The sequence below is a fragment of the Panthera onca genome, chromosome E1 (assembly GCF_046562875.1).
Source record: "Panthera onca isolate mPanOnc1 chromosome E1, mPanOnc1 haplotype 2, whole genome shotgun sequence".
Classification (NCBI taxonomy): Eukaryota; Metazoa; Chordata; class Mammalia; order Carnivora; family Felidae; genus Panthera; species Panthera onca.
In genome coordinates, this window is record NC_138352.1 from 58440079 (window position 1) to 58457732 (window position 17654).

The following is a 17654-nucleotide window of genomic DNA, read 5'->3' on the forward strand; positions in this document are numbered from 1 at the left end:
TCCTCGCCGACATCTATCGTCGTCCGAGTTATTAACGTTAGCCATTCTGACAGGTGTGAGGTGGTAACTCGTGGTGGTTTTGATTTGTATTTCCCTGACGATGAATGTTGTTGAGCATGTTTTCACGTGTCGATTGGCCATCTGGATGTCTTCTTTGGAGAAGTGTCTATTCACGTCTTTTGCCCGTATCTTCACTGGATTATTTGGTTTTGGGTGTGGAGTTTGATAAGTTCTTTATAGATTTTGGATACTAACCCTTTATCTGATATGTCATTTGGACATATCTTCTCCCATCCAATCAGTTGCTTTTAGTTTTGCTGATTGTTTCCTTTGCAGTACAGAAGGTCCCAGTAGTTCATTTTGCTTTTGTTTCCCTTGCCTCCGGAGACCTGTTGAGTAAGAAGTGCTACGGCCGAAGTCAAAGAGGTTTTTGCCTTTTTCTCCTCTAAGATTTTGATGGTTTTCTATCTGACATTAAGGTGTTTCATCCATTTCGAGTTTATTTTTGTGTGTGGTATAAGAAAGTGGTCCAAGTCCACTTTTTCCGCATGTTGCTGTCCAGTTTTCCCAGCACTATCTGCTGAAGAGACTGTCTTTATTCCATTGGATACTCTTTCCTGCTTTGTCAAAGATTAGCTGGCCATATGTTTGTGGATCCATTTCTGGGTTCTCTATTCCGTTCCATTGATCTCAGTGTCTGTTTTTGCAAGAGTACCATACTGTCCAGATGATTACAGCTTTGCAATACATCTTGAAGTCTGGGAGTGTGATGCCTCAGCTGCAATTTTCTTTTTCAAGATTGCTTTGGCTATTTGGGGTCTTTTCTGGTTCCATACAAACTTTGGGATTGCTTCTTCTAGCTCTATTGAAGAATGCTGGTGTTATTTTGATAGGGATTGCACCAATATTCGTTGTTAACTGATTTGTCTGTCGTTAATCTCCTGTAACGTGATGTGACACACCTGGGCAGGTGCTGGGAGCAGAGACCGGACAGACCCCGTTCCTGCCCTGGGGGTGCATCCAGCTGCAGACGGGGACTGAGACACCTGCGCGGACGGCCAGAACACCAGGCAGAACAGGAAAGCCAAAGAGAGATGAACAATTGCTTGGGGCGTTCAGATGATAGCAACCCCCCTCTCAGCAAAACCCAATGAGCGAGTATAAGATGGTCTGTCTGATACAGGGGCCCCCGGATGGCTCAGTCGCTTGAGCGTCCAACATGGGCTCAGGTCTTGAACTCGCGGTTCCTGGGTTCAAGCCCCGCCTCAGGCTCTGTGCTGACTCACAGTCAGGAGCCTGCTTCAGATTCTGTGTCTCTGTCTCCCCGTCTCCCTCTGCCCGTCCCCTGTTCATTCTCTGTCTCTCAAAAATAAATAAACGTTAAAAAAAAATTAAAAAAAAAAAAAAAAGGATGGTCTGATACACTCATATCTGAACAGAGATCTGGGATTAGGAGGCGCAAAGAGTCCTATGTCGTCAGGTCAGGTGCAAGCGAAGCCCATTATGTATCGTTTCATGTGCACTTCATTCATTCATTCACCAAATTTCTTTTTTTCTTAGTTTTTATTTAAGTTTATTTATTTATTTATTTTGAGGGAGAGAGAGAGAGAGAGAGAGAGAGAGAGAGAGAGAGAGAGAATCCCAAGCAGGCTCTGTGCGGTCAGAGAAGAACCCGATGCGGGGCTCCATCTCACAAACCGTGAGGTCAAGACCTGAGCCAAAGTCAAGAGTCGGACCCTTAACCCACCGAGCCACCCAGGCGCCCGAAACTTCTTTTTTTCAACAAAGATTTCTCTGGTGCCACATGTGTGCTGAGCACTGTCCAGCAGCTAGGGGCTAAAAAAGCTATTGATAGGATTCATTCACAGAAAGAAGCAGGAATAGACGCAAGGGCTGGAGCTGGGAGGGATGGGGGGGGGGGGGAGGGGGAATCCCTCCAGCGGCCCAGCCCCGCCTCCCGAGATGTGGCAGGCCCCCCTCCCTGCTCTACACTTTCTACCACCTGCCTTCCGCCTTGCAGGCAGGCTACCACCGGCCCCGGGAAGCCCCTCCCGCAGACCTGCCGCTCCCCTGACTCAGAATGAGCTGCTCGACCGACAGATACCAAGGTCGTCTTTGCGCCGGCGTGCGACCAACTTAACACGGTAAGGTCTCGGCGTTTCTAGGGAAAGGGTCTTGCGACTTTGCCTTTCCTCAAGAAGACCCTCCGCCAAGAGGTCCCTTCCACAGGCCCCTCTTGACGGCACCCCCAATCGTCTTTGGTCCTGTCTTTAGTCTCCGTTATGCACAAAAGCGGAGACCGACCGCCCGGCGCGGCTTCGACTCTCGGCGCGCGGAAGCGATCGCGGGGTCCGGTGGGCCCGCTTTAGCCACGCCTCCGCGGGCGGGAAAAGGCGGGGAATTCAAATTAGGAACGGCGTTGGGTGAGAGCGACGAAGCGTCGACAGAAACACAGTTTCTCTTTTAAAAGGTAGAGATTTAAAAATCTGCACAAGAGCCTGCTGCCTAGTGTGGCTCCCATACCAAAGTCCGAGAAGCGAGGGAAGTGAGACCTCGAAGGAGGGTGACCTGGCTCACCGTGAGTGTAATGTGGATGAGGGCAGGGCGGTGGCGGGGAGGCGGGCACGGCCGGTATCGCTTCTCGGCCTTTTGGCTAAGATCAAGTGTAGTATCTGTTCTTATCAGTTTAATATCTGATACGTCCTCTATCCGAGGACAATATATTAAATGGATTTTTGGAGCTGGGAGATGGAATAGGAGCTTGCTCCGTCCACTCCGCGCATCGACCTGGTATTGCAGTGCTTCCAGGAACGGTGCACCCCCAGCTTGGGGGACAACTTCTGTGGTATCTAAAGTCAGTTCTTGCATGTTTTACATATCATTCCTGTAAGTGCTTGCTTGTGTTGTGTTCTCTCTCGGGAAACTTGGAACTTTTTCTGTGCAGGCAGGTGTGATGTACGCTTTGCGAGAACTTACCTGCTACCCTTGGTAAGTAGCTTGGGAGAAAACGCATGTGCTTCTGGTTGTTGGTTCTGGTTCTTGGTACCACGCAGTACGGGGGGAGGGGTGCTCACTCCCGTGACAAGTCTTACAGGTGGACCTATCTCTGCTACTCTTTGTCTCTCGTGCTTCTGTGTGGGGCGTGTGGAAATTTAACAGCTGACGTCTTTAAACGGTAGTTCTCTCTTCGATGGAAGGCTGCTACGAGATCCATCGCGGGAAGCCCATACCCCCACGTGGTGTATCTCCTGAACCGCGCTTCTTTTTACCTTCTGCCCCGGTAAGACGTTTTCGTAACCTCATCAACGTTCGTGGTACGAGTCGGACGTCGCCACGTAGTTAAAAGTCGAGGCTTCACGGCCCCGGAAGGTCTGTGACATATCTTTCTTTTACAACCCCTTAAAAGTGTCCATTGTTGACGCACGCCTTCCAAGAGTGGACCGGGCCAAATGTGGGTGCGGGCTGTAGTCTGCCAACCCCTGGTATAAAACACCTTTCTGTCTTGTCATGGAGATGCCTCCCTTCAGGCTTCTTGACAGTCCGCTGCCACAACTAGAGAAAGGCCTTACATTTACAAGTGGCTGTGGCTCGTGACCAAAGTGGAAACGGAGAGTTCCTGCTCACTTGTGTCTCCCGGGTTTTCCATCCATGTTAATTAAGTACATTTGTTGAGCACGCACACTGTACACTCTTCATTAAATACCTTTGTGTTGGCGGACGTTTCCAGGGTTTCTTCCTTAAACGCGTGGTTCCTGCAGTTTCCCTCCACCTGTCATCACCAGGACTTTCGTATACTCTTACATGTTTTAGGGCAGATCAGGATTAAAATCTCTGCCAGCGCTCAAGAGGACTCATGATTATAACAACTGAATGAATCTAGGGGAGCCTGGGTGACTCAGTCAGTTAAGCATCCAACTCCTGGTCTCGGCTAGGTCATGAACCCTCAGTTGGTGAGTTTGAGCCCCACCTCTGGCTCTGGGCTGACAGCGCGGAGCCTGCCTGGGTTTCTCATTCTCCTCTTTCTCTGCCCCCTCCCCGACTCACGTTCCTTCTCTCTCTCTCTCTCTCTCTCTCTCTCTCAAAATAAACAAATAAGTAAATGTTTTAAAAATTAGAAAAGAAAAGAAAGAAGAATGCTGAAAACTTTCCGAATTCTGGAGGGATCATGTAGGGAGAAAAAGTAAATGTTTCATATTTGTTTACAAAGGTATAATTTGCCAATTGTCGATAGCTTAAGAGAAAAGATAAAAAAGGTTTCAAAAAAAATCTGGAAACACAAAACATTAAAGAACAAGCAATGAAGTCATAAAAATGATCCTCCTCCTCAACTCATTCAGTCTCATGTAATTAATATTTATTCTACTTGAGTCCAGTTTTTCCATTAGTTGTGGAAATTTTTACCCAGTTCTGTTTTGTGATCTTAGACTTATCAAAAACTTGGACTTGCCGGGGCGCCTGGGTGGTTCAGTTGTTTAAGTGCCGGGCTCTTGAGTGCAGCTCAGGTCAGCATCTCATGGTTTGTGGGATCGAGCCCTGGGTGGGGCTCTGTGCTGACAGCACAGAGCCTGCTTGGGATTCTCCCTCCCCCCCCCTCCCCCCCCCCGGCCCTCCCACACTTTCTTTATCTCTCTCTCTCTCTCTCCCTCTCTCCCTCTCTCTCTCTCTCTCCCTCCCTCCCTCTCAAAATAAATAAACTTAAGGGAGAGAAAGAAAGAAAGAAAGAAAGAAAGAAAGAAAGAAAGAAAGAAAGAAAAAGAAATTGAACTTGTCAAAGTACAAGGGATGGATGAAATCGGTCCCCATCATGGAGTGTTACCATCTGAGGGGGTCTCAACAGGAAGCCTGGGCTTACACACCCTCTTGTGTCTGACACCTGGATGGCCTTGAACCTTCCGGTCTCAGGACCTTGGTTTTCTTGTCATCTAAGTTAAGCACAGGATGGATGACTCCCAAGGTGCTGGGAGGTCCTGAGGCACAGGGGGCGGCGGGGGGCGGCGGGGGGCGGCGGGGGGCGGCGGGGGGGGGGGGGGTCCATCCCTTAGCTGCTCCCTGCTTCCCCCTGCTGCTCCCAAAGAGAAAAAGAAAATCGGTTCATGGGCTGAGATGATGACTCAGCCCTAGAGGTGGTTGGCGCAGTGCAGGTAAAGGAGCCGGCTGCCTGCCTGGCAACCCACTTTGGATCTTAAACACCTGGCCAGGCACCCAATGTTCTGCCCTCAGCAGCCAGGTGTCCAGCTCCTTGAATCAGCCCCCCACACATCTGAGTCTGTCTCCCAAGTCCGGTTAGCTTGAAATCTCTTTCTGAAAGTGTGCTTTTCTCATCCGTTAAGTGGGGATCGTGAACGCTGATTGATCCACTTTGCTCAGAAAGTGGATGGGAACGAGAGGACCCGTCAGTCGCAAAGACGCAAAACCAACCAGCCAAGAGTAAGGGTCCCCCTAATTCTGTGGGAGGAAGCAGAGCAAGAAAGCTGAGGATGTTGGGAGGTGGGGCCTCGGCAGCCTGGATCTCTTTGGATGTAAAATACGATAAGTAACACCTTCTCTTTGGGATTGTTGGAAGACCAAAAGAACAATGTGGGGATTTGCCGGCCCGGCCCACGGTGGGTGCCCAAGGATGGCAGGCAAGTTTTGAAGCCCGGTTCTTGGGGGAGTCTAACTAGTTTTATGGATCCAGTCTAGCTGGGCATGAAACTTGCTGTCCAGCACACAAACCCTGATATTCTAGCCCCGGGATCCCGAACGCAGTCGGGGCGGGAGGTTGGGGGGCGGGGAGGGATGGGGGGGGGCAGGTACTCTGCTGGCCCTTGCAACTGCCTTGATCACGTGTAACTATCCAGGGTTTTCAGGCTGGCTTGGGGTAACACCGCCCGGCCCCATCAAAGAAATGCAGCGTGAACAGTCCCACACCTCTCGGCTCCTGTCTCTCAAGGAACATGCAAGTGAATCTAATTAATGACCTTCAGTATCTTCTGTGCTTTTTTATTATCCCATCCACAGTTCCTGGAGCCTTCCGGTCACTTACAATTCAAACAAAAGAAACACCAAAAAGTTAGCTCGTGTGTCATGGGCTCCTTTTCTCTGTCTCGGCACCAGAAGGTTCTAGAAACCGTTTGCAGACTCTCCTCAGGGACTCAGAAGGTCAGGGTGAGAGAAGGGTGGAGAGAAATTGGTTTGCATATATCGGTAGTGAGAGTGGAGATCCTGAGGAATATATCTGCTGCTTCTGCCGGTCTCTCTCCCTCAGTCATCAAGTGCCGTCGCCGAGCACTTCTCAAACGGTCCCGTGCGCGCGCGCGCACACACACACACACACACACCACACGCGCACGCGCGCGCGCCAGGAGAGTCTTGTTAAGAAGCCCGTGGTCCTGCGTTTCCAGCATGCTCACGGGACCCTAATGCTGCTGATCTGGAGACCTCGCTTTGAGCGGCGAGACTGCGGTAAAATGTCCCACCTCGGGTCTTTTGTATTTATTTTTTTTTAAGTTTATTTACTTATTTGTGTGTGTGGGTGTGTGTGTGAGAGAGGGAGAGGGAGAGAGAGAGAGAGAGAGAGAGAGAGAGAATGGGGGGGGGGGGGGGGGCAGAGAAAGAAGAGAAAGAAGTCCGAGCAGGCTGTGCACTGTCAGTGCGAAGACCGCCATGGGGTTCAAACCCAAGAACCGTGAGATCACGATCTGAAGCTGAAATCAGGAGTCGGACGCTCACCTGACCGAGCCACCCAGACGCCCCTGGAGTCATTTTAAAAACAGGGTATATGTGACCCTAACGTGGCCAGCCGTTGCTAGAAAAAACAATCTCCCTTGCCCACTGCCAAGTCAGACAGACGGACCGGGTTCTGATGGGAGTCACAGAAGCAAAAGCTTTTGTGTGTAACTGGAGAAAAAGGAAAGGAGAGGGGGGAAGAATTGAGAGCGGAGGGGAGGGGAGGGGAAGTCAGACAAAACAAAATGGCATGTCTCTCCCACCGGGTCTCTTCAACTAGTTGTGAAAGCTGAGGGGACAAAAAAGAACCCCATGGAGGGGCGCCTGGGTGGCTCAGTCGGTTGAGTGTCCGATTTTGGCTCAGGAGCAAGATGAAGGCAGGGCTGCCGCAGGGCCAGGTAAAAAAACACAGATGCGGTGGGGATTGGACTTGAGGACGCTGTCCTCCTGGGCTGGCAGGGACCCAACAGCCCTGCCAGGCCTGAGGAGGGAACACTCAGGAGCGCCTGGAGTTGGAGTTGGTGTCCTCGGCAGCGGGCGGGGGGCAGACACCCTCCTGCTGTGCGTGGGCATCCCCAAGGCTCTGTGGGGGTGTAGTAGCTGAATGGCCGCAGAAGAGGACTGGAAGAGCTTGGCAGATGCCCCTTGCCGACCCAGGGCCCACAGGTGCCAGTCATGGAGTAGGTGTGATACTGGAGAATCAGTTGAATCAAAATTTTAAGTTTGTTTATTTATGCATATGTTTGTGTTTTGAGTGAGAGAGACAGAGACAGAGACAGAGAGAGAGAGAGAGAGAGAGAGAGAGAGAGAGAATCCCAAGTAGTCTCCGCACTGCCCATTGAGGGGCTCGAACTCACAAACTGTGAGATGGTGACCTGAGCCGAAATCAGGAGCCGATGGTTGCTTAACCAGCTGAGCCGTCCAGGCGCGCCTGCATCAAAAATGTTAAAAACAGGTTATCAGAAGAATTTTTAATAGAAAAATCCAGGGGTGCCTGGCGGGCCAGTGGGTAGAGCATGTGACTCCTGATCTTGGAGTTGTTGTGAGTTCGAGCCCCACGTTGGGTGTAGAGATTACTTAAAACTAAAATCTTTTTAAAACGAGAGAGAGAGAGAAGAAAAATCCGGAAATATATCTAAATACGTATGAGGACTTTTTTTTTTTTTTTTTTTTTTACATGATCAGGGTGGCGTCTGAACCTGACAGTCCGTGGGCTATTCCGTATAGGATGCCGGGACGGCTGGGTAGCCATCCAGAAAAAGTAACGTCAGACTTATACTCCCAATTCCTACACTAGGACGGATACGAAGAAGTGTGCTCTGTGCTCGAGGTGGAAATGCAAAATGATGAACAATTTAAAGGACAGCGGGCAAAGAATAGAGACACTCAGTAACTTGACCAAACTCACAAGAAGCCGGTGCGTGAACTGGAATGAGAAACCATTAATTTGCAATGGGAAATACTCCTTTGCGATGACAGAACACGCATGTCTGCCATCCCAGGCACCTCATTGCACAGATCAAGATGCCCGTGAAGTTCCGTGAGGGAGCCCGGTGGGGCGCCTGGCTGGCTCCGTCAGAAGAGCATGGGATTCTCGATGATCTCAGGGTCGTGAGGTCGTGAGTTCAGACCCCATGTTGGGCATGGAGCCTACTTTAAATAAATAAATAAATAAATAAATAAATAAATAAATAAATAAGCACGCACGCACAAGATGGCCAGGTAAACGTGGAAGCGAGCAGAAAGTTGGTAGAACGCAGTGAGGGTCATAATTACCACAAGCCAGGAGGTCTGCTGATCACCTTCCATATGTAGAGATCACATTATATAATACTTATTCATTCATTTATTTGACCAAATATACGAAGTGTCCAGTATATGCCAGGTACTGTCCTAAGCACTGGAAATATAACTGTGGACTATGGAATAAAGAACAAAAACAAACAAACAAAAAACAGGTAAGGGAGAACAGGGGCCCTGAGTGGAGGAGGGAAGATTAAGATTATATGCCCGCTGTTAGTACTCGCGCTTTCCAGATGAGGAGCTACAGAGAAGTGAATGGCCCGAGGTGTTTCCCTGTGCTTGGTTCTCACAGATATACTACGTACCAAACATGTCTTGTTATTCCCTCTTTTTTAAAAAATGTTTGTTTCTTTGTTTATTGGGGGGGGGGGGGGGGCGAGCGCGCGCATGAGCGCACGATCGAGGGAGGGGCGGAGAGAGCAGGAGACCGAGGATCCGAAGCAGGTTCTGTGCTGTTGGCGCAGAGCCGGATGAGGGGCTCCATCCAACTCACCGACCCTGAAGATCAGGACCAAAGCCAAAGTGGGGCGCTTAACCGACTGAGCCACCCAGGCACCCCACGTGTCGTTATTTCTAATAATTCTCATCATCTTAGTTTACAGGACAATGGGCAAATGGTTTATTGAAGGGGGAGGGTGAAGCGAGGAGGACAAGGTCCACGTTAGGTCACACTAGGCAAACTGGGTTTAGAGGGCTTCCGTCCTGTCCGCGCCCGCACACCTACCTGTGTGTCAGGCTCAGCAACTCTTAGTCTCCTCCTGGGCTGGACACACAAGAATAACTTTTCTCTTTCTTTCTTTCTTTCTTTCTTTCTTTCTTTCTTTCTTTCTTTCTTCTTTCCTTCCTTCCTTCCTTCCTTCCTTCCTTCCTTCCTTCCTTCCTTCCTTTCTTTCTTTCTTTCTTTCCAGTGCTCTTTCCAGGCCCTGAGCTCTTGACTTCCTAGACCTTATCCAGCCTCTTCCACCAACTAAGCTGTGTGGTCTTGGACAAATTGCTTAACCTCTCTGTCTCAACTGTTCCATCTGTAGGTAAACTTTGCAAGTTTGACCCGAAAAGAAAGCCCTGGGCACAAGTCGGACCCAAACAACCAACGTGTCCTATTGTATTGTGTACTGCCGCTCCGTTGTTTCAGTGTCACAATCGATGGCCCCTTCACTGGTACCTCGTGGGACCCAGGACCCATATTCTAGACGGCTTAAATTGAGGTCACCTCATTAGCTACGTTTCGTGCTCCCTCGACCCCATTCAGGAAGGCACGAAGGTTTCCACCTCTTGACCCGGGACACTGGAGGCTCGACTGGGGTCGGGTCAAGTAGTGTGCCCAAGAGCCCTGCTGACCAAGGCAGGGTAGCAGCCCTGTTAGGGCCCAATCTCGGGTCCCAACTTCTCTCTGGAGCCCTTTCCAGGAGACCTCAGCCGGGCGCTTCTCGGTTCCCAGCACCCTGGATACAGCAAGCCCCGTAGGGTCCTACAGTGATGACGGGACGGGACGACGTTCTTCAAACTCGGACCACTCTGCTCCAGCCCCCTTCCACACTCCCCAGTTCCCAGACCCCCATCCCCACCTCCCCCTTGGTCCTGCCTTTACGCAGGCAAAAGCTTTAAACCAACTGAGAGCGTGGCCTCAACCTAGGTTCTGCTCCAGCCCACAAAGCCCTTCAAGAGAACTGGGAAATGGTGGGCGCGGTTACACCTCGCCGCGCGGAAGGGGCGGGGCATTCAAATGAGAAATGGCCTCTGGGTGAGCGCGACGAAGCAACGACAGAGAACACAATTTCTCTTTTAAAAGGCAGAGATTTAAAAATCTGCACAAGAGCCTGCTGCCTAGTGTGGCTCCCATACCAAAGTCCGAGAAGCGAGGGAAGTGAGACCTCGAAGGAGGGTGACCTGGCTCACCGTGAGTGCAATGTGGATGAGGGCAGGGCGGTGGCGGGGAGGCGGGCACGGCCGGTATCGCTTCTCGGCCTTTTGGCTAAGATCAAGTGTAGTATCTGTTCTTATCAGTTTAATATCTGATACGTCCTCTATCCGAGGACAATATATTAAATGGATTTTTGGAGCTGGGAGATGGAATAGGAGCTTGCTCCGTCCACTCCGCGCATCGACCTGGTATTGCAGTGCTTCCAGGAACGGTGCCCTCCTCCCTTTAGGGGGAGGTAGTACTTGTGGTGTTCAAGATCAGCATACGGTTATAAACGTGTTTCGCGTCCTGCTCGTGTTGGTGTCGGGCGGGTGCGCCTAGCGTTGGCAGTTCCTCTTCTTCGCTTCGGGGCTGGCGTGCACGACGGGCGCCTGTAAGATAGCGCGAGGCCTTGCTTTTTCTGAAACTGTTGTTCTCAGCTGCACCTTCTGGGCAGTGGCAACTAGGAGTTAGTTTGCAACGACTCCTGCTGTTAGGGCTTAAGTTTCCAAATCCTTGCTCCCAGGCTGGACGGGTGTGGAGTCCGACCAAGCCCGACACGGGATGGGATCACCTCTCTTACTACTTCCGTCTCCTGGGCGTGCTCCTGTGTGGGGTCTATGGCATGTAAATGACTGAATACTGTAAGCAGGTGGTTTGTTTGTTTTGTCTTAATTTTAGTGTTTACTTGTCTTTCAAAGAGACAGAGCGGGGCGCCTGGGTGGCTCAGTCGGTTAAGCGTCCGACTTCGGCTCAGGTCATGATCTCACGGTTTGTGAGTTCGAGCCCCGCGTCGGGCTCTGTGCTGACAGCTCAGAGCCTAGAGCCTGTTTCGGATTCTGTGTCTCCCTCTCTCTCTCTCTGACCCTCCCCCATTCATGCTGTTTCTCTCTCGGTCTCAAAGGTAAATAAAAGTTAAAAAAAAAAAATTTTTTTTTAAAAAAATAAATAAATAAATAAAAAAGAGACAGAGCGTGAGCGGAAGAGGGGCAGAGAGAGAAAGAGAGACCCCCCGACACGGGCCGGAACCCACGGACTGCGAGATCATGGTCTGAGAGCCTAAGTGAGAGGCCCAACCAGACTGAGCCACCCAGGCGCCCCAAGTCGGTGGTCACTTTTTAAGCGGAAGGTTATCATCGTAGGAAGTCCATACCTACAAAGTGACATACCTTCTCAACCGTGCTCCCTTTTGTCTTCTGCACAAAGGTGAAATGTTTTCTTAACCTCACCGTTGGTGGTATGAGACCGGGGCCGGGGCCGGGGCCGGGGCCGGGGCCGGGGCCGGGGCCGGGGCCGGGGCCGGGGCCGGGGCGGCGGGAGGGGGGGCATGCTTTCTCTCTAAAGGGCCAGCCACATCGTAGAAAGTTGAGGCTCCATGGGCCCCCAAAGGTCTCTGTGACATATTCTTTCTTTTACAACCCTTTAAAAATGTACGATCCGTTGTCAAAGTGCACCTTACAAGAGCGGACCGGGCCAAATAGGGGTACCGGCTGTAGTCGGCCAACGCCTGGTATAAAGTACCCACTTTCTGTCTTGTCAGGGACATGCTTCCCCTTCAGGCTTCTTGACAGTCCGCTGCCACAACTAGAGAAAGGCCTTACATTTACAAGTGGCTGTGGCTCGTGCCCACAGTGGAAACGGAGAGTTCCTGCTCACTCACTTGTCTCTCCCAGGTTTTCCATTCACGGGGAATACATTTGTGGAGCACCCACGATGTACACACCTTTTTTATTTTTTTATTTTTATTTATTTATTTTTTTTAAGGTTTTTAAACTTTGTTTGTTTGGAGAGAGGCAGAGAGCACAAGCAGGGGAGGGGCAGAGAGAGAAGAGGGGAACAGAGGATCCAAAACAGGCTCTGTGCTCACAGCGGAAAGCCTGATGCGGGGCTGGAACTCAGGAACCATGAGATAGATGATCATGACCTGAGCCCTAGTCAGGCACTTCACCGACTGAGCCGCCCAGGCGCCCCCACAATGTACATTCTTGATTAAAAAAATACCTTTGTGTTGGCGGACATTTCCAGGGTTTCCCTGCAGTTTCTGTCCACCTGTAATCATCGGGTCTTTTTTATACTCCTATATGTTTTAGGGCAGATCTGGATTACAATCTCTCCTAGCGCTGAGGGGGACCCATGACTATTAAAAAAAAAAAAAAAAAAAAAAAAAAAAAAAAAGGAATCTAGGGGTGCCTGGATGGCTCCGTCGGTTAGGCGTCCGACGTTTGGTTTCGGCTCAGGCCATGATCTCACCACGGTTGGTGAGTTTGAGCCCCACGTGAGGCCCTGCTCTGACAGGGCGGATCTTGCTTGGGATTCTCTCGCTCTCCCCCCTCCCCTGCTCGCTCGCGCTCTCTCGAAATAAATAAACGTAAAATTTTTTAAATTAAATAATAACAATAAACAAAAATGAATCTAGCTAACAACAGTATCCCTCCACCCAATCCATACACCTCCTTCTACAAAACTGTGTCCTACATGAGGAAAAATATGTGACACTCTCTACTTAAAAAGAGACTTCTTTTCCTCTCATAGGCTAAAACAGACAGAAGGAAAGAAAGAAGAGACACCCAAATCTAGAACACCGACCACGTAATTTCTTCTCGTTTTCCTAGTCTGTTGCCCTGTGTCGTTATGTGCCCTTTTATGGGTCCCCTCAGGTCCCAACAGAAATAGCAAGATGTCATCTCTCTCCATGCCTCCTTAGCCTCATGAGACTCCGAACCTCCCCTTTCCCACTCATTTCTTTTCCTTCTCCCCAAGTGCTAGCAAGTTTGAGCACGTTTGGGACTGGATGGTTGGAGTATTGAGTTAGGCTCCTGGGGTGCTGATAGAAGGCAGGGGGAACCAACGAGTGAGTGTTACAAATTGGGGTTTATGCGTTCAGGAAACATGTCTTGAATGACTGCTATGTGCTAAGACCGAGAGACAGATGCCTAGGTATGAAAGAGGCAGACGGGCCTCCCTACCCCGAGAAACCTTACGGTCCCCGACAGAGAAAGCGGAGCAACCAATCATGGTGGGATCCGGGATCGTCTCCGGAACTGAAATTTCTAAAACCCCCGCAGAGGATTTCTTCTCATGGGTTGGGCACACCCCGTTGCCAGCAAAGCACACCCTGGGCTAACTGATGCAAGGCGTCCGTTTCTGAGTTCCTGGGAATGGATACCCTACAGTTGAACAGGCAACAGAAAATGGGCAAAGGATAGACAGTCTGCCGGCGGGTTGCGGGGGTGGGGGGTGGGGAGAAAAGCACAGTTAGTTAGTTATAGGCTGACATCTGCCCCCCACCCTGGGGCAACGTCACCCCTTCTGTGCCCCCGAGTCTCTAAGGGGCCAAGGGGCCTGGGCCACCCGCTCATCCCAGAGACCCCAGTATCGAATCTATCCCCTCTGTGGCATCACACCGACGGGACAGGATGAGCTGGGGGGCTGGCGCACCAGAGGCCATCAAGACATACAGGCACTCCGGTGCCCCGCAGTCAGAGAGGGAGGGAAACCCTACAGTGAAAGAAACAGGGCAGCACAGCGTTTAAGGACTCCCGTTGTGGGACATCCCCTCCAAAGTCCCGAAAAACTGCTTCCTCTTTATACACCCGCCGCCGCCGCGGACTACTGAAAGAGAAGGAAACCCAGGGCCCGGTGGGCCTCTGTGGGTTCTGGAAGCAACCCATTCCACACGTAGACGCCCTGCTTGGGCTCACGCACCGCGGGACGTGGAAGACCCTCACCTTGGGAGGTGGGTGCGGAGCAGAGAGAGAAGGGCTCTGAAGGCCTGCGAGGTGCAGAGGGGCAGCCCTGCTGTTGGGGCCACAGGATCCGGCGGACCCCACCGTGTTGGCGGCCGCGGGCGGGTCTGTGAAGGAAGAGATGCTGTGTGGAGTTTATGGCAAAACCACCACGGCGCCGAAGGGTCACATGGTGGGGGCGGGGGGGGGGGGGGGAGGGGGGCCCTCCCTTCGGGTTCTGGAGCCAGGCCTCCTCCAGGCCCCGGACGCCAGAGACCTCTCCGCCTTCTGAAAAGCAGCTCCTGGCATGCTGCTGGGCCCTTGTAGAGACGGATGCTTACCATGGGACCGTCAGAGACCAGGGCCCCGGACTGTCCATCAGTCCTAAGATGAACGTAGGGTATCAGGGTCGAGCCCGAGCAGGAATAAGAGCCACTGGACAGCCAACAGAGGAAATGGCCCCGCCGGCCCTTTCTTGGCCACCCCGGACCTGGCACGACGGCACGTGAGCAGCGGGGGCTACAGTGGTGGCCAGGGAGGTCGCACACGGGGCCGGCACTGCTTCTCTCGGGGCTCTCAGTGGGGGGGGTGGGGGGTGGGGGTGGTACGGGGCTCCATGGGGTACTGGGGCCCGACCATTTCTGCTGGCCATTTCTACTGGGTTTTCACATGTGGGGCTCCTCTAGCCGGCTATCTTTGTTTCCAGAGGCCTCCCTTTGACTGGCCAAGCCTTTGTCCGGTTGCTCAGAGCTCTGAGGCCCTCCTTGCCCACACCTGCCTCCTCCCTCTATCTTATTAACCCTCCACCCCCCGCACCCCCAATCAACCTCCTGCACGCCTCACTCAGTCCCAGCAGCTTCTTTCCAGAGGACCCAATGCCGCCTAGGACTCAGACTCCGGTAGTCCAACTTTTACAAAACATTGGTCAATGTGAATATGTAATGTTCACGTCTGTACAGTTTTAAAAAATGTTTTAATGTTTATTTATTTTTGAGAGAGGCAGAGAGTGAGTGGGGGAGGGGCAGAGAGAGGGGGAGACGCAGAATCCTTTTTTTTTTTTTTTAATTTTTTAATGTTTATTTATTTTTTGAGAGAGAGAGAGAGAGTGAGTGAGGGAAGGGCTGAGAGAGAGAGAGAGAGAGAGAGAGAGAGAGAGACAGAAACCGAAGCAGGCTCCAGGCTCTGAGCTCCGAGCTCCGAGCTGTCAGCACAGAGCCTGATGCGGGGCTGGAACTCACAAGGTGTGAGATCATGACCTGAGCCGAAGTCGGAGGCTTAACCGACTGAGCCACCCAGGCGCCCCGGGGAGACACAGAATCTGAAGCAGGTTCCAGGCTCCGAGATGTCAGCGCAGAGCCTCAGGCGGGGTTCCAACTCAGGGACCTTGAGATCATGGGTTCATGACCAGAGCAGAAGTCGGATGGTTAACCGACTGAGCCACCCAGGCACCCCTCATGTCTGTACAATATTTTTGACGCCTGGTGGGCTCGGTGTGTAGAGCATGCCACTCGCAATCTCAGGGCCTCACGTTCAAGCCCCACGTTGGGCATGGAGTCTACTTTAAAAAAAAACAAACGAAACAACAATCCAGAAACAAAACAACAACAACAAAAATGGAAAGGGGAATAAATATTTGCCAGTCGAAACCACAGGCAGGGTTTTTTCTCCAAATTATATAGGAGATGCCAGAACGGGATCAGAAAAAAAAAAAGGGGGGGGGGGCACCTGGGTGGCTCAGTGGGTTAAGCACCAACTTCAGTTCAGGTCATGATCTCGAGGCTTGTGAGTTCGCGTCCGGCACTGTGCTGACAGCTCGGCGCCTGGAGCCTGCTCCCAATGCCGTGTCTCCCTCTCTCTCTCTCTGCCCCTCCCCCGCTCGTGCTGTCTCTGTCTCTGTCTGGTCGGTGTCTCTCAAAAATTAAAAAAAAATAATAATAATCAACATTAAAGACAAAAAGGAAAAAGAAAAAAACGACCTGATGAAACGTGGGCAAAGTCACGCACTTCAGGGGAAAGATGACAAATGTGGGTTTTCACATACAGAGGTGCAAAGATGAACAAAGAGGTACCGTAAAGAGAGAAATGCGTACCTAGAACGGTGCTGAGATAGAGTTTACAACCTGAGCGCTTGGTAAAAATCCGAGAGTCTGACGAGCTACTGGGTTTGCCAGGCTGCAGACACAGACGCTGCTTGAGAACTCTCGGGGTGCTCCTAGAGTCCCCATCCCCGTCCCTGACCCGTGGCTGGAGACGCTTTTGGGGCGACAGCGCCAGGGGCCAGGAGGGTGCAACAGCTGGGTGGAGGTACATGGCTCTTGGGTGAGGCTGGTGCCAGCCGTAGCTTTTCAGGCGCCACCGCCCGTGTGTGTCGGTTTGCGCGGGCCACGGGGGGCACGGTGGGGCAGGGGTACTGACTCCAGCTACCCTGCAGTCAGTTAACTCCCAAGAGGCCGATCGGTGCACTCGGTTCCTCGGGAGACGGTCCTTTGCCAGGAATGGGAGTGTCTTGAGGGTCAAAACAGCTGGGAAACCATAAAGTGGCTAGTAACTGAAGAACGTGGAACCAAGCAGAGAGGTCTTGTGTTGGAGAGGCCCCAAGAGCCATCAGGATGGCCGTGGGCCACTGGCTGGGTGAGCTTGCTTGGTCGATAGATCTACCTCGTTGAATCCATATCCATTCGCTCATCCATTCAACAAATATTTAGGTGCTGGGCACGGGGCTAAGTGCACGGGCCGCCAGAGAGGTGGGAAGAGGGGTCCAGGTGGGATCTTCCCAGTCGTCCCGAGCTGGGGTATCGAGGGGGCGGGGCAGGGTGTGGGAAGGGAGGCAGGGTACAGACCAGGACATACTCCCATACCGTATCATAGTGGGGCTGGTGGGAGTGGGGAGGGAAAAGTGCTCAAAACAGGCCCCGGCGTTAGGTTAGGTTAGGTTCTATCAGGACGTGGTCTTCAGCGAGGAGACGAAGCTTCCAGAGAAGTGACTGGCAAAAACGCTGTTTGCTACTCAAGCAGCGGACTCCTGCCGGGCATTTCCACACAGGGCCTCAGAGGCTAACCAGTCACGAAGGTAACTTGCTTAGGGTCCCGAGCAACCCCGCGCTTCCGGGAGAACGCGTGACGGAGAGATCATCCCCGCCCCCGCCCCCACCCCCACGGGACAGAGGGTAAACTCAGGGCGGGAGACAGTCACAGAGCCAAGAGCTAAGACGGGGTCGGGCAGGGCCGTGACCGCAGATGTCACCATCGTGTTACCGGCCTCTCTCGTGCCGGTCCCTGTGTGTGTGTGTGTGTGTGTGTGTGTGTGTGTGTGCGCGCGCGCGCGTGCCCAGCAGTCCTTCCCTGCTCCAAGGTCCACGTCCAGAGGCAGGCGGTGTCTTGGGACAGGGTGAGGCCCACAGGTCGGCTGCCTACAGTCTGCGTCCCACTGGACAAGTTTCTCAACCTCTCTGATGTCGGTTATCACAGCCGTGAAGTGAGGGTGGTAACCACTTCAACTCGCTCCAGGGTCCTGAGGA

The 17654-nt window shown here is 52.1% G+C and overlaps 1 long non-coding RNA gene and 2 other non-coding genes across 7 annotated transcripts; all 3 read left to right on the forward strand.

The window, feature by feature from the left end:
• The first annotated feature begins 1606 nt into the window (after positions 1-1606).
• LOC132674360 (uncharacterized) lies at positions 1607-8665 on the forward strand. Of its 5 annotated transcripts, none has more exons than XR_014136089.1 (4): positions 1607-2149; positions 2475-2578; positions 3180-3950; positions 7894-8665. It is a non-coding gene; the product is annotated as an uncharacterized LOC132674360 (long non-coding RNA). The 5 variants fall into 5 exon arrangements; XR_014136088.1 differs by lacking the exon at positions 7894-8665 and adding exons at positions 5331-6141; positions 6248-6320 and having other exon boundaries at positions 1607-2578; XR_014136086.1 differs by having other exon boundaries at positions 1607-2578.
• Positions 2634-2824, forward strand: LOC144614527 (U2 spliceosomal RNA). Its single transcript, XR_013552327.1, has one exon. It is a non-coding gene; the product is annotated as a U2 spliceosomal RNA (small nuclear RNA).
• A 1798-nt stretch (positions 8666-10463) lies between the features above and the next one.
• Positions 10464-10654, forward strand: LOC144614529 (U2 spliceosomal RNA). Its single transcript, XR_013552330.1, has one exon. It is a non-coding gene; the product is annotated as a U2 spliceosomal RNA (small nuclear RNA).
• Positions 10655-17654: the final 7000 nt, after the last annotated feature.